Source organism: Ictalurus punctatus, chromosome 20 (assembly GCF_001660625.3).
Source record: "Ictalurus punctatus breed USDA103 chromosome 20, Coco_2.0, whole genome shotgun sequence".
NCBI lineage: Eukaryota > Metazoa > Chordata > Actinopteri > Siluriformes > Ictaluridae > Ictalurus > Ictalurus punctatus.
The window spans coordinates 6,812,906-6,826,469 of NC_030435.2; positions in this window are offsets into that span (position 1 = coordinate 6,812,906).

A 13,564-nucleotide genomic window follows, 5' to 3' on the forward strand; every position below is an offset into this window, starting at 1 on the left:
AATATTCTTGGGTTTGCGTGCTGCAACCGCCTTTTTCATATCCTACCAGAGATTTTCTTTGTGGTTCAAGGCCGTTGACTGTGATGGCCCTGTAGAATCTTCCAGGACTTCTTCTGCAACCGAGCCTTGGTGGCATTTGAGGTATGCTTGGGATCATTGTCTTGTTGGAAGGTCCAATGATACCTTGAAGCTTCAGCTTCCTCACAGAAAGCATGACGTTTTCTCCTTAAGAATTCCTAATACTTCAATGAATCCATCTTGCCTTCCACACACTGCAGGTTTCCAGTGCCAGAGGATGCAAACAGCCTCAAAGCATCACCGAGATACCACCATGCTTATTTGTGGACAAAGTGTTCTTTCTTCATTCTTCTTCCTGCAGACATACAGCTGATCCATTGTGCTGAAAAGTTCCAGTTTTGTTTCATCACTCCACAGAACAGAATCACAAAATTTCTGTGGCTTACTTATATGATTTTGAGCCGACTTTTCTTGTGCTTTTGGCTTAGTAGCGGTGTACATCTTGGAGTTCTGACATGGAAACCTTCTGCGTTTACTGTGCTCACTGAAACCTCAGTGCCTGTTGCCACCAAGTCTTGCTGCATGTCAGGTCTTTTGCAGTCACCTAAGGGTTTGTCACAACCTGTCTTCTCATAAATCTGGTTGCAGCCATTGATAGCTTCCATTTTCTGCCCCGTCCAGGTATTTCAAATATTTTCTGCAATTAGCCAGTTTGGGTATTTCATGTGTTCCAGCTCAAGCACACCAGTGCAACTAATGAAGCCCTTGATTAGTTCCATCAGGTGTGCTTGAGACAACACCTGTTTTGCATATTTGTGCTGTTGTGAGGGAGTCTATTCAGGGGGTTGAATAATTTTGAGACTGGAGAAGTCATTATAAGTTGCATTTTCAGTTAAATTTGGGAATTCAAACAGCTGAAAGTCTGTAAATTTTGACAATAAACCTGATTTGCAATGGTGCTTGAATAATTTCGACTGTAACTGTATATAATATATCACAGTTGACTTAAACGGAATTCCTGTCTCTCCGCAATTAAATTTTACTAGTAAAATATTTAATTTCTGATATCTGCAATTAAATTTTTTACTTTACTTGAATTGCAGATATCTACATTTAGAAATTTTGACTAGTAAAATTCCATTATTTATTTTTTGTTTTGTTTTTTTAGCAAGTGTGAGATGATCCTTTATGTTCCTTTATGTTATGATTTTGCCTGGCAACTCTTCCATGGATGTTGTATTTGTCCAGTCTCTTTCTAATGGTGGAACACTGAACACTGACCATACACTGGCCTGCAGTTCCTTAGATGTTCTTTTATGACTTCCTGGATGAGTTATCAGTATGCTCTTGGAGATATTTTAGTAGACCAAACACTTCTAGGAAGATTCACCACTGTTCCAAGTTTTCTACATTTGGAGATAATGGTTCACTGGAGTCCCAGAGCCTTAGAAATGGCTTTGTAATCCTTTCCAGACTGATATATTTCAATATCTTCCTTTCTTTTATCTTTTGGAATTTCTTTTGATTGCGGCATAGTGTGCTGCTTGTTGAGACCTTTAAGCCTAATAGTTTTACTAATAAAACTAAGAATAGAATAGGAAATAAATTGAATTATGAGATATACTATTAAAATTGCAACTAATCATAATAACATTATAGATATATTGCGAAGTTATTGAGACTTCAGATGTAATTGAAGAGATCTACAGTGTCTACATGCCCCTGTTAAAATTTTCATGACATCTTGGTAATATCCAACTGGAAAAGCCATGGGCTGCAAAGAGTTTACAAAGCAGGTACAGGATCTCACTGCTGAAAAATATAAATCGGGGCGTGTTACAAAAAAAAATTCCAGGGCATTGGATAAACCATGGAACACTAAAAAAAAAAATCAACTAGTGTAGAAATATTGTCAGTGAGTGCAATGTACATTCTGGGCAACTGGAATATGGGGCAGACTTGAGGCAGATCCTATTGGGGCAGGGGCTGAGACCCAGGGATTGGTGGCTCCATCTACAAGTGGTGGAGTCCATATGGCGGAGGTTTGGCCAAGCGGGACTGCATGTGTTCGCCTCCAAGGAGACAACACATGGCCCGCTGTGGTTCGCCCTCACTCCTCCCGCACAATTAGGGCTGGACGCCATGGTGCACATGTGTCTGAGATCACATCTGTACGTTTTTCCCCCGATTGCTCTGCTCCCACCAGTTCTAGCGAGAGTTTGCCAAGACAGTCTATATCTGCTGCTAGTAGCACCTTATTGGCCAGCTCGATTATATGGTTCTCAACGATAATATCCCTGCTAGATGGCACTCCTTGGGAGATTCCCATCCACAGGGATCCACTGTAGACACAGTGAGCTGCGCAATAGCTACAGTCCTGGAGTTCTTACAAGAATGTTTCTCAGCTGGGTGGGCTCCTTCTTCAATCAGGGTTTACATGGCCGCCATTTCGGCCAGCCATGCCCCTAGTGATGGAGCCTCTGTGGGGCAACATCCTGTAACTTTGAGGTTTATGCATGGTGTCAGGTGGCTGAGGCCCATCTGCAGGCCACGCATACCTTCCTGGGACCTTTCTGTGGTCCTGGAAGGTCTGTCAGATGCCCCATTTGAGCCCTTAGAGTCAGCCTCTGAGAAGCTTCTGACTCTTAAGGTAGCTCTTCTGCTGGCCCTGACATCTCTAAAGCGAGTAGTAGAACTACAAGCTCCCTCAGTTGTCCCTTCCTGCCTTGCCTTTACCCCTGGATTAGCCAAGGCCTTCCTGTATCCTAGGCTGGATTATATTCCTAAAGTGCCTACATCTGCTGTCCAGCCTGTGGTGTTGCAGGCTTTCTGCCCTCCTCTGTTCCTCACACCGGAACAAGAGAGAATGTACCCGCTGTGTTCAGTAAGGGCTCTCTGTACTTACGTCCACCGCGTAAGTCAGAGCAGCTGCTTGTCTGCTTGGTGGTGACAGTAGAGGTAATGCTGTGTCAAAGCAGTGCACCTCTAATTGGATAGGGGAAGCAGTCTCTATCGCTTATGAGGCATGCGGTCTCGCTATGCCTCTGGGCATAAGGGCTCATTCTACTAGGGGGGTCGCCTCCTTGAAGGCTTTGTCCAATGGGGTATCCTTACAGGATGTATGTGCTGCTGCAGGGTGGTCTATGCCACACACATTCATTCGATATTATAGCCTGGATATTCATTCCGCCCCGGGCTTGAGTGTCTTGCAGTGACCCTTGGGCTTTGGTCTTTTTGAACAGGCCATACCCTCAGTATGACAGAGTGGGTATTCTCGTTCCCATAGTGTTATGCTAAACACAATGTGGAGTTTCCTTTGAAAGGGAACGTCTGGGTTAACCCAGTTCCCTGAGAAGGGAACGAGAGGTTGCGTAGCTTTGTCATATTGGGGAAGGCCTGTGAATTGCGTCTTCGCTTCAGATAATAGAGGCTGACGGCGCGGTTCACAGGTGCCATATATATATATATATATATATATATATATATATATATATATATATATATATATATATATATATATATATATATAATCACGCGACGCGCTTAATTCTCATGTCACCTGATCATGGCAGGCCTATAAATGGGCATGATTTTACACAAGCTTCAGATGCCGGTCACGTGCAAGGGACACTCCACATAGTGTTATGGTAAACACAACATGGAGTTCCCTTTGAAAGGGAACATTAGAGTTAAAACAGGAGGCAGATAACACTACACAACCAGAACGAAGGAGGGCTCAGAGCAGAACATAAGGGTTCCCCAAATAGTTGAAGAGAACACTGTGCTGTTTAATGGGGTTCTAAATGTGGTTGCCAGTGTTTGACACCAGTTGAAGGGGAGCAACCACAATGACAGGTTTTCAGCCATAAAATTATTTAAACACAGACAACAAAATCAAGGAAAATCCAATAAATCAATAATGCTAGTTAACCTAGCTAACTCAACTAATTACCCCTTACTATTGATCTGGTAGGTGGATGAAGGTCATGAAAATTCACAATGAGTCACAACAAGTGATTGGGATGAATAGGTTGTACAGTATTGTCCAATTAGCTCAGGTATTCCAGGTATGTCAAGTTTGTTATACTGTTAATTATTGTAGCAGGTGGATACTTGGTTTAGCGGAAGTCTGCAGAGGAACTGTGGTGGAATGGGCAATTAACATGGCACACCTGTTGCTTATTTTTGTTTTCTTATATGAACAAGCTGTTCTCTCTCTCTCTCTCTCTCTCTCTCTCTCTCTCTCTCTCTCTCTCTCTGGGATCTGGGCTGGTGTGTGTGTGTGTGTGTGTGTGTGTGTGTGTGTGTGTGTGTGTGTGTGTGTGTGTGTGTGTGTAAAACGTGTTGTTTAGAGGTGAAGAGACAGGACACAATCCCTTGAAATCAGCATGTTTATTTGGGCATAGACAAAAATCATAGTCACAGTTCAAAGTGTAGCGAGGGTCACTACAGGAAAATATATAATCATAAATAACACAAAGATCAGAAAACCGGGAAGTCAAACAGGGAACAAAGTAAATTGAACAAGGTTAGATAAAGACAGCTGAGCAAGGAACCATGATCCAGCAGGCTGAACTGTCACCAGAGGAACCTAACTGCCGGTTCTGATCATGCCATCAGAGGAGGAGGATCGGATGTGCACGGATGCCCAAACTCCTGCAGATGCTGACTGAGACTGGACCCTGCTCATCTGGAGAAGGTCATAGGGTGCCATCTCCCAACTACCAGCCAATACATTGGCATGATTCCAGTGCCAACCTCCTGACTTGTTGACCAATGCTGTCCAACTGGCAGAGGTTCGCATGTCCATGTGTAGGACACAGAGACATGGTGCACCCTCCTACCCACCTACAAAACTCATCCCCACACCGCATTGCCTGCAGATCCCTGGAAATTCCTCAGGCCACACACCCACTGTGTTTGCTGATCTAAACCTCTCTCCACCTTGACTAACCTTTAATGTCTTCTACAGAGTGCAATGGAGGGCCAGAAATCTGAAATGGGGCCCTCTCAGGTCTGTTGGGTACTTCCAACTAAGTATTCACAGATGTATGTGAGTCACTCCATGAACACCTTCCCTACTCCAGAGTTGACATAGCAAGTACCAGTTAGTATTAAAGGAGGTATATATCAACATTAAAAAAAAAACATTAGTCTAGTTAATGGCCCTTTGAAAGAATTGAGATGGATGAGCTAGAATGAGGATATTGCTTCATATTATTGCAGTGTGCTGATGCAATATCCAGAAGCAGTGCCTCTGAAAATGGTCTCTGCAAATAGCTTAGCAGAGGCACTTTTTTTTTGTTTTGATTAATCTCCCAAGCTGGGATCCCAAAAGAGATCCTAACTGAGCAGGGCACATTATTCCTGTCATGAATTATTGGGAAGTAAAGCAAATTATTGGGAATTAAAGTGATCTGCACCAGCATTTACCATCTGCAAATGTACAGGTTAGTGGAGTGCTTTAATAAAATACTTTAAAAATTATTTATAAGTTTGTGAAAACTAGGATACTAGGATACTCATGAAACTAGGATAAATGCTTGGAAGTTCTATTATTTCCAGTCCAGGAGGTTCCCCAGGCCTTCACTGCGTTTTCCCCATTTCAACTATTATACAGGCGGAATTCCCAGGGTGTGTTGGATGTGATTAAAGAAAACTGGTAGGATGGTCTAATGCCCAATAGAAATGAAGCTCAGTATATACTGGACCTGTGAGCAACCTCCACATATGAGGTCACTTATTGCAGGACAATTTGCTCCTGAATCAGGAAAGGCAGCAACAACTCTATAATATGCAATGAGACTATTTTTACCATGAGATAAACATAAAATGTCATGGCCCCACAGTGCATATTCTGCTGAATATTAGATAACATTATAATCCATAGTAGCAATAGGGAACGGCATATGCAACACATGATTATTTAAGAACCCAGTGATTTGTGCAGTTGGATGGATGGAGGTATGGTATCTGGTTTTCTGCTTGGGTAATGGGCAGGTGTGTCCCCAAGCCTTTTTTTTTGGTTGATGATTCCATATTTTTTCCTCAACATTGGGATCTGGGAAAAAATATGCCATTAAATAAAATTATTTCATTTTACTTGTTTGAGGTATGCAAAGCCAGAATGTTCAGCTATTAAGCAGAATTGTTTTGTGTCATATCTGTGATTTGTTTCGTGAAAAAAAAAGGTAGGGTAAACATCTTCTAAGTGTGGTGATTCCACACTTAGTCAGGGGTTGTAATAAGTTGTAATTATTACTATAATATATAATAATGTGATTTTTGCCATAGCCTTATCACCCTGCCGCGTTAGCCTGGTATCCCACTGAAGCTAAGTAAGGTTGAGCCTGGCCAGTACCTGGATGGGAGACCTCCTGGGGAAAAAAAGTTCCCCAGTATAGTAATGGGGACACTATACTGTAACAACAGAGCAGTCTTTGGGATGAAACATTAAACTGAGGTCCCAGGACAATTCTTGAAAAGTGTAGGGGTATTTCCTGGTGAAATTGGCCCTTAACTATCATGGCCCCCTAATAATCATCATTCCTGAATTGGCTACATTACTCTCATCTCCACCACTAGCTGGTGATTATCCAGGTGGATGCTACACACTGGTGGTGCTTGAGGAGATACAATGTAAATGTGCCTAGAAAAGTGCTATATAATATTATTATTGTTGTTGTTGTTATTATTATTATTATTATTATTATTATTATTATTATTATTATTAAGACTGCTGCACTAGCAGCCTCAGACCCAAGACCAAAAAGGAGGTGAGACAGTTCCTGGGGCTGGCAATATGTTTTTGCAGCTTTGTGGTTAATTATTTGGACCTCACCAGCCTGCAAGACTGCACTAACTAAATCATATCCATTCGAGCAGTCGGAGCAGTGCCAGTGGGCCTTTGTCACTCTCTTTGAGGGCCCTCTTCTTTAGTCAATTAACGTTTCTCTCCCTTTTGTATGGCAGACCGATGCATTGGACAGAGAGCTAGGGGCTGTACATCAGCTAGAAGCTCTGAGTTTGGGAATCTAAGTTCACTGTGGAGAAGGAGTGTCTGGTCATCAAATAGGTGGTGCTTACTGTCCGATGCTACTTATTATGGCACCTATTCACTCTCTGTTCAGACCACACACCCCTGCAGTGGCTCCACTACATGAATGAAAATGTATGGATCCCTTGTCAGTATCCAGTATCCATTTAAGTTCACTGTGGTCACAGATGGTAGTGGCTGACGTTCTCTCCTGTCAGGGAGGAGTCAGTAGTAGGCTGGACAGCAGTGAAGTGTGGCAGGTGTGAGTGTGGTTTAGCAGGAGTCTGCAGCGGGAGTATAGGGAAATGGGCAATTAATGTAGCACACCTGTTGCTTATGTTTGTCAGCTTATATTAACAAGCTGTTTTGCGCTCTCTCTCTCTCTCTCTCTCTCTCTCTTTCACTCTCTCTCTCAGTAAGTTGGGCTGGTGTGTGCGTGGGTGTGTGTGTGTGTGTGTGTGTGTGTGTGTGTGTGTGTGTGTGTGTGTGTCAGATCATGAGCTGAACGGAGCAGAGCCAAGGAAAACAGCCAAGTTTCGTGTCTATATCTGCATAAATATGACCTAAAACATATTCAGATTTTGACACAAGTCCTAAAAGTAGACAAAGTGAACCTTACTAAACAAATATTATACTCAGAAAAAGGCCCTCAGAAAAAGAGTTGTTGATGCTCATCAGGGTGGAAAAGGTTACAAAACCATCAACAAACAAAGATCACTCCAAGAGCAAGACATAGTCTGTGAGGTCATAAAGGAAACCAGTGTAACTTCTAAGCAACTAAAGGCCTCTCTCACATATAATGTTATAGCTATTCATTCTAATGATTATGTTCATGAGTCCACCATCAGGAGAACACTGAACAATAATGCTGTGCATGGCAAGGTTTCAAGGAGAAAACACTGCTCTTCAAAAAGAACATTCCTGCTCATCTGTACTTTGATAAAGGTCACATGGACAAACCAGAAGGCTAATGGACTCCTAATAAAATATGTTTTGTGGATGAATGAGGCCAAAATATAATTTTTGGTTTAAATGAGACGCATTATGTTTAGAAAAAGGAAAACACTGAGTTCCAGCATAAAAATCTTAGCCCATCTGTGAAACATGGTGGTGGTAGTATCAAGGTTTGAGCCTGTTTTGCTGCATCTGGACCTGGACGGCTTGATAGAACAATGAATTTTGAATTATAGCATCGAAATCTAAAGGAAAATGCCAGGATATCTGTTCATGAAATGAATCTCAAGTGAAAATGGGTCATGGAATAACCAAGTCAATGTCCTGACCTTAATTCAATATAAATGTTGTGGAAGGACCTGAAGCAAGCAGATCATAAGATAAGATGTACCATTACTGGTCCCCCGTAGGGGAAATTCAAGTTGACACAGCAACAGATGTAGGACATAAATACCTATACAATAGAAATAATAGAAATAATAAAAACAATAGAAAATAATAGAAACAATAAAAATAGATCTGAATGTAGGTACATATGCTAGAGTACTATTTGCATATGTACATGTGCAATATCCTTGGCATTTATATACATGTGCAATATCTGTGGAATGACAATTGTGTGTGTGTGTGTGTGTGTGTGTGTGTGTGTGTGTGTGTGTGTGTGTGTGTGTGTGTTTGTGAGACTCAGTCAGTGAAGTAGGAAATACTGGGTATTGTGGCATTGTAGAGTATGATGGCTGATGGCATGAAAGGGCCCCCCAGATGTTTTGAGGCACGTGGCTGGATGAATCCATGGCTGAACATGCTCCTGAGCCTCCCCAGCTGAGCATAGAGAGGATGAGAAGAATTGTCCATGATAGCTTTCAGCTATCTTGTGAGGACACACAACAACATATCAGAGTTCAACCTGTTCTATACTGAGGAACGGGCTAAATTCTTCCAAGCCGATGTGCAGGACTGATCAACAGTCACTGGAAACGTTTTGTTGCAGTTATTGCTGCACAAGGGGGTCACACCAATAAATGTTTTGCCATCCACAGATACGTAATATTGGATCATTTTCCTCAAAAAATAAATAAATGACCAAATAAAATATTTTTGTTTCATTTGTTTAATTGGATACTCTTTGTCTACTTTTAGGACTGATGATGTTTTAGGTCATATTTATGTAGAAATGTAGAAGGTTCACAAACTTTCAAGCACCACTGTATACTGCCAATATAGAAAGCATGCTTACATCTGCCATTACTATATGCTTTGGTGCAGCCCCCTCCAGGGAAAAGATGAAGCTGTAATGCACTATCAAGACTGCTGAGAAAATTATCGGCTGCAGTCTGTCATCACTTAAAGACCTGTACATTGCTAGGACAATGAGGCGAGCAGAAAAAATCATCACCTCCCACTAGGGATGTCACGATACCAAAAATCTAGTAGTCGGTACCAATACCACCAAAATACACAATACTCGATACCAAAGTCGATACCACGGTGTGGTATAAAAATAAAATAAATAAATTAAATTAAAAACTCTCCTGGAGGACATCCTCCTCTGGCTGATACCTCTGGCAAAGAGAGAGAGAGGGATATTTTAGTTATCAAACACTGTCTGACAATGGGTGGAGACTACAGGTGAGGTGTACTCCTAATCACGCGCACGTGCACGCTCACACACACACCCCTTATACTCTGAATGCAAGCATTAGTTTACATTCACTGATATGGTGGCAGGCCAAAAAGATTTATTAAAAGCATGAACATTTGAATAATTATTTGTGACATTAGGCCACATGTTGCTGACAGGACACGGGCTGAATGGCGATGCATGGTGGTCCATTAGGAGGTAGTTTATAACATTGCAATGCGTTAGCGTCGTTAACAAATAACTGCCTATCGCAAACATTACATGGAGCATAATGTTAGCTGGTTTCATGGCCACAATGACAGCTGCCTCAAACAAACATAATATAGGGTCCGTCTTTCAGGTGCTTCGCCAAATTACAGGTGATTTCTTGCTTTGTTTGAAATGAACGATAGCATCGGTTGCAAATCGGCTTCAGAGCATCAACTATATGTTCGTTGTCATCTGCCTCGAATGCGAAGTATTTCCATATTCCATACCACATTTCCTCTCAACGAGTCGGGGTGGAGCTAAACTTCTGTAGTTTTTCCCGTGTACTTGTAGTTATTGTTGTTGTTCTGCACCACTTGTGGACCGACTAAAACACGTGTGCGTATTTGCTGGCCCCATTAGGTCCAGAAGACTTGCAACCTTCATTAGAACCTGTACCAATGCTGCAGAAAAACAAGTACCAACACGTTTTAAGAATGTTGGTACCAACTTGGTACCAAAGTAGCAATTCTCGTGGCATCCCTACCTCCCACCCTGCTAATTACCTATTCTAAAAATTACCATCAGGAAAGAGCTTCCGCTCCCTGATAACAAAAACTGCATGTCATCTGAACAACTTCTTTCACAAATTTATGTTATTAACCAGGCTGTCTAGTAAGCATTTGTTAATCACTACAATGCTGGCCTGCCAGTAACAAGTAATCTTGCACTAAATGTTATAATGAATAATTGTATTCCTGGTTCTTGCACTAAATACTTGCATTATTTATTTTATTTTTGTAATATCTTACAAGTTAAATATTATTATTATATTAAATATTATTCATAAGTTGTACTGTTTATTACTATTTATTAAATATATTATTTATTAATTTCTCATTACTATATATCATTGCTATTATTTATTATATATCCCAGTTGTTCCACTCCATATAATGCACATTGAACTGCATCTAGCTGCTATTTCTTGCTCCACTGAAATGTAAATTACAACTGAGCATATCATTTCCACTTAATGTGTAATATTTGCATGATGGTAATTGTGTTGTGTTGTCTGAGATGTGTGTTTTTAATGTATCATGTTGTGACCAAACAACAAGAAAAACTTTTTTTTCAATTCTGTTCATGTTGATATACTGATAACATTCTCATAGGAGCCAGCACCTTCTCCCAATTGGCCACTAGCACAGTTTGACCATGCTACAGTTGAAGACACAACACACATCCATGCCCATTTGTACAGAGGTTACACAGATTTTTTTCCCCTGCCAATATGCAATTAGACAATTATAAAAACAACAAAGTATGTCAGAGTCTTTGCTGATTGAGGTGATTATACTTTCTTGAATTTAGAGCAATGGAGGACTTTACAGCAACAACAAAATGAAGAATTAATTTTGTCTTTATTGGAAGTTAAAGAAATAGAATGTTACTAATTCCTTAGATTTATATAGCACTTTTTTAGGCACTCACAGTGCTTTACATTCTATAGGGGGAAATCTCCTCAACCACCACCAGTGTGTAGCATCCACATGGATGATATGACGGCAGCCATAGTATGCCAGAACACCCATTAATTTTACATTACTTTCTATGATTATAGCTATCTATCTATCTATCTATCTATCTATCTACCTATCTATCTATCTATCTATCTATCTATCTATCTATCTATCTATCTATCTATCTTTGTTTAATAGTTTTGTTTTGTTTTTATTTAGAAACCTACATAAGGTATTGAGCATCACATGGGATTTTCAGGCAAAATGCAAGTAATTTTTCCATCATACAAATGTTAACTAAAATCAGGCCTTAAAACAATATGACAAGAAGCCACTTTTCAATATACCTTATCATGTGAGTTAAGGTAAAGCTTAGATTTTACAATCTGTATAAAACACATTATTTGGAAATAAAAATAAGTTATTAAAAATACATTTTAGAAATCGTATGCATAATTAGGGGTTTAATTTACAGTTCTCTCTGAAACTATTGGAATGGCAAGGCCAATTGTTTTCATAGACCGACATTTCAGCTTTAATTTCCTGATATTTACATCTAGATTTGTTAAACAACTCAGAACATGACACCTCTTGTATGAATCTTGTATGATTTTTTTCAAGTTATCAAAAATATTGGACCATGTGACTGATAGCTGTTTCTTGCTGCCCAGGTGTGCCCTGTTAAATTGATTGTTTAAACAATTAATAGCTCTGAATGTCTACTCTTGGTTTGAGCCATGGGTTTTACCTATGAAGACTGCATTTGTTATTAAAAATAAACCATAAAATAAACCAAGAGACTCTGTTAAGACTATGTTCCTATACTTTTGTTCACCTAGAAATTGGGTGTTCTTCCACCAAAGGTGCCATGTTATACGTTTTTTAACATTTCTAGATGTAAATAACAGTAAATGGGAGCTAAAAATTTTGATCTATTCTCTAAAATTCATCTTCTGATCTCAATCCAAAATTTTTCAGCATATTACAAAAACAAAATAATAAGCCTTGTAGTTAAAATACTTTTAACCAAAATGCATTATTGTTCATTAGACATTTTTTGTACTTGTTTTCTTCTTTTCATATACATTTCATCGCTAAATTAACCTTACCTGACAGTGTAAAAAAAAAAAACAATAGGGAGGTTTGTGAAAATGTAAAAGCAAAATGTAAAAATGTAATACATTTTACAAGCAACTGCAAACTCAACAAGGATGGAACAAGGATGGGTGAAATATGAAAAATGTCGTATGTAATTGTCAGAAAAGTCAGCAAGGTGAACTGTTGAATTGTTCTTTTTTTAGGGTTACTTGCAGATTTTAATATACACAAGATTAATGTAATTTATTTAATATTATTACTGTTTAATGTTTATCCTTTTTAGCTTTTATTTATTAGTGCTTATTACTTTGTTGTGCACAGGCTTAACAATGACTGCTTAATAATAACAAAATTAAATGAAACAAAAGAAATACAATAAATGTACTGAAAACAATATCCTATTTAAGAAGCTCAAATTTTCATTCAGAAATATTCAGTAGTAACAACAGGTGTTCTAGTGGAATAATAGAATTTTACAGCTGAAACAATAGTTCCCCCTACAGGCAATGGCTGCAAATAACTCTATTTTACATTTCTATATTTTATTGTTGGCTATTTGGAAAATATTCCAATTTACCAAGTACCATGATTTCTTTTAAATATGTTACAGAATATAATGAAATATAATACATAAATAGAATAGAAACTATATAATATAGAATATAGAATATAAACACAAGACAAAAAGTAAATCAAGTAACTGACATTTCGGACACAATATGGCCAAATTTGCAGTTCGTCTGACTGATCAACTTTATCACATGATTACAAATTTCTCTTTGGATGGGAATGGTCTCTTTCAGGATCTCTTCCATGATAATAAGTATAAAAATATAAGTCATATGTTAAGGCCATCACTGTCATCAGATCTCAACTCAATTGGACACCTACAAGAGATTTTGGAGTAATATGCTAGACAGTGCTTGCTACCACCATCATCAAAAGAAAACTAAGCAAATATATTTCAGAAGAATGGAGTTTACAGTATCTCTCCAGTACAGTTCTAGAGACTTGTAAAATCTATACCAAGGCATACTGAAGATGCTCTCTGCACTTTACTGAGACACTTTATGTTGGCTTTCGCTTTAATTTTTCAGTCATCTCTAT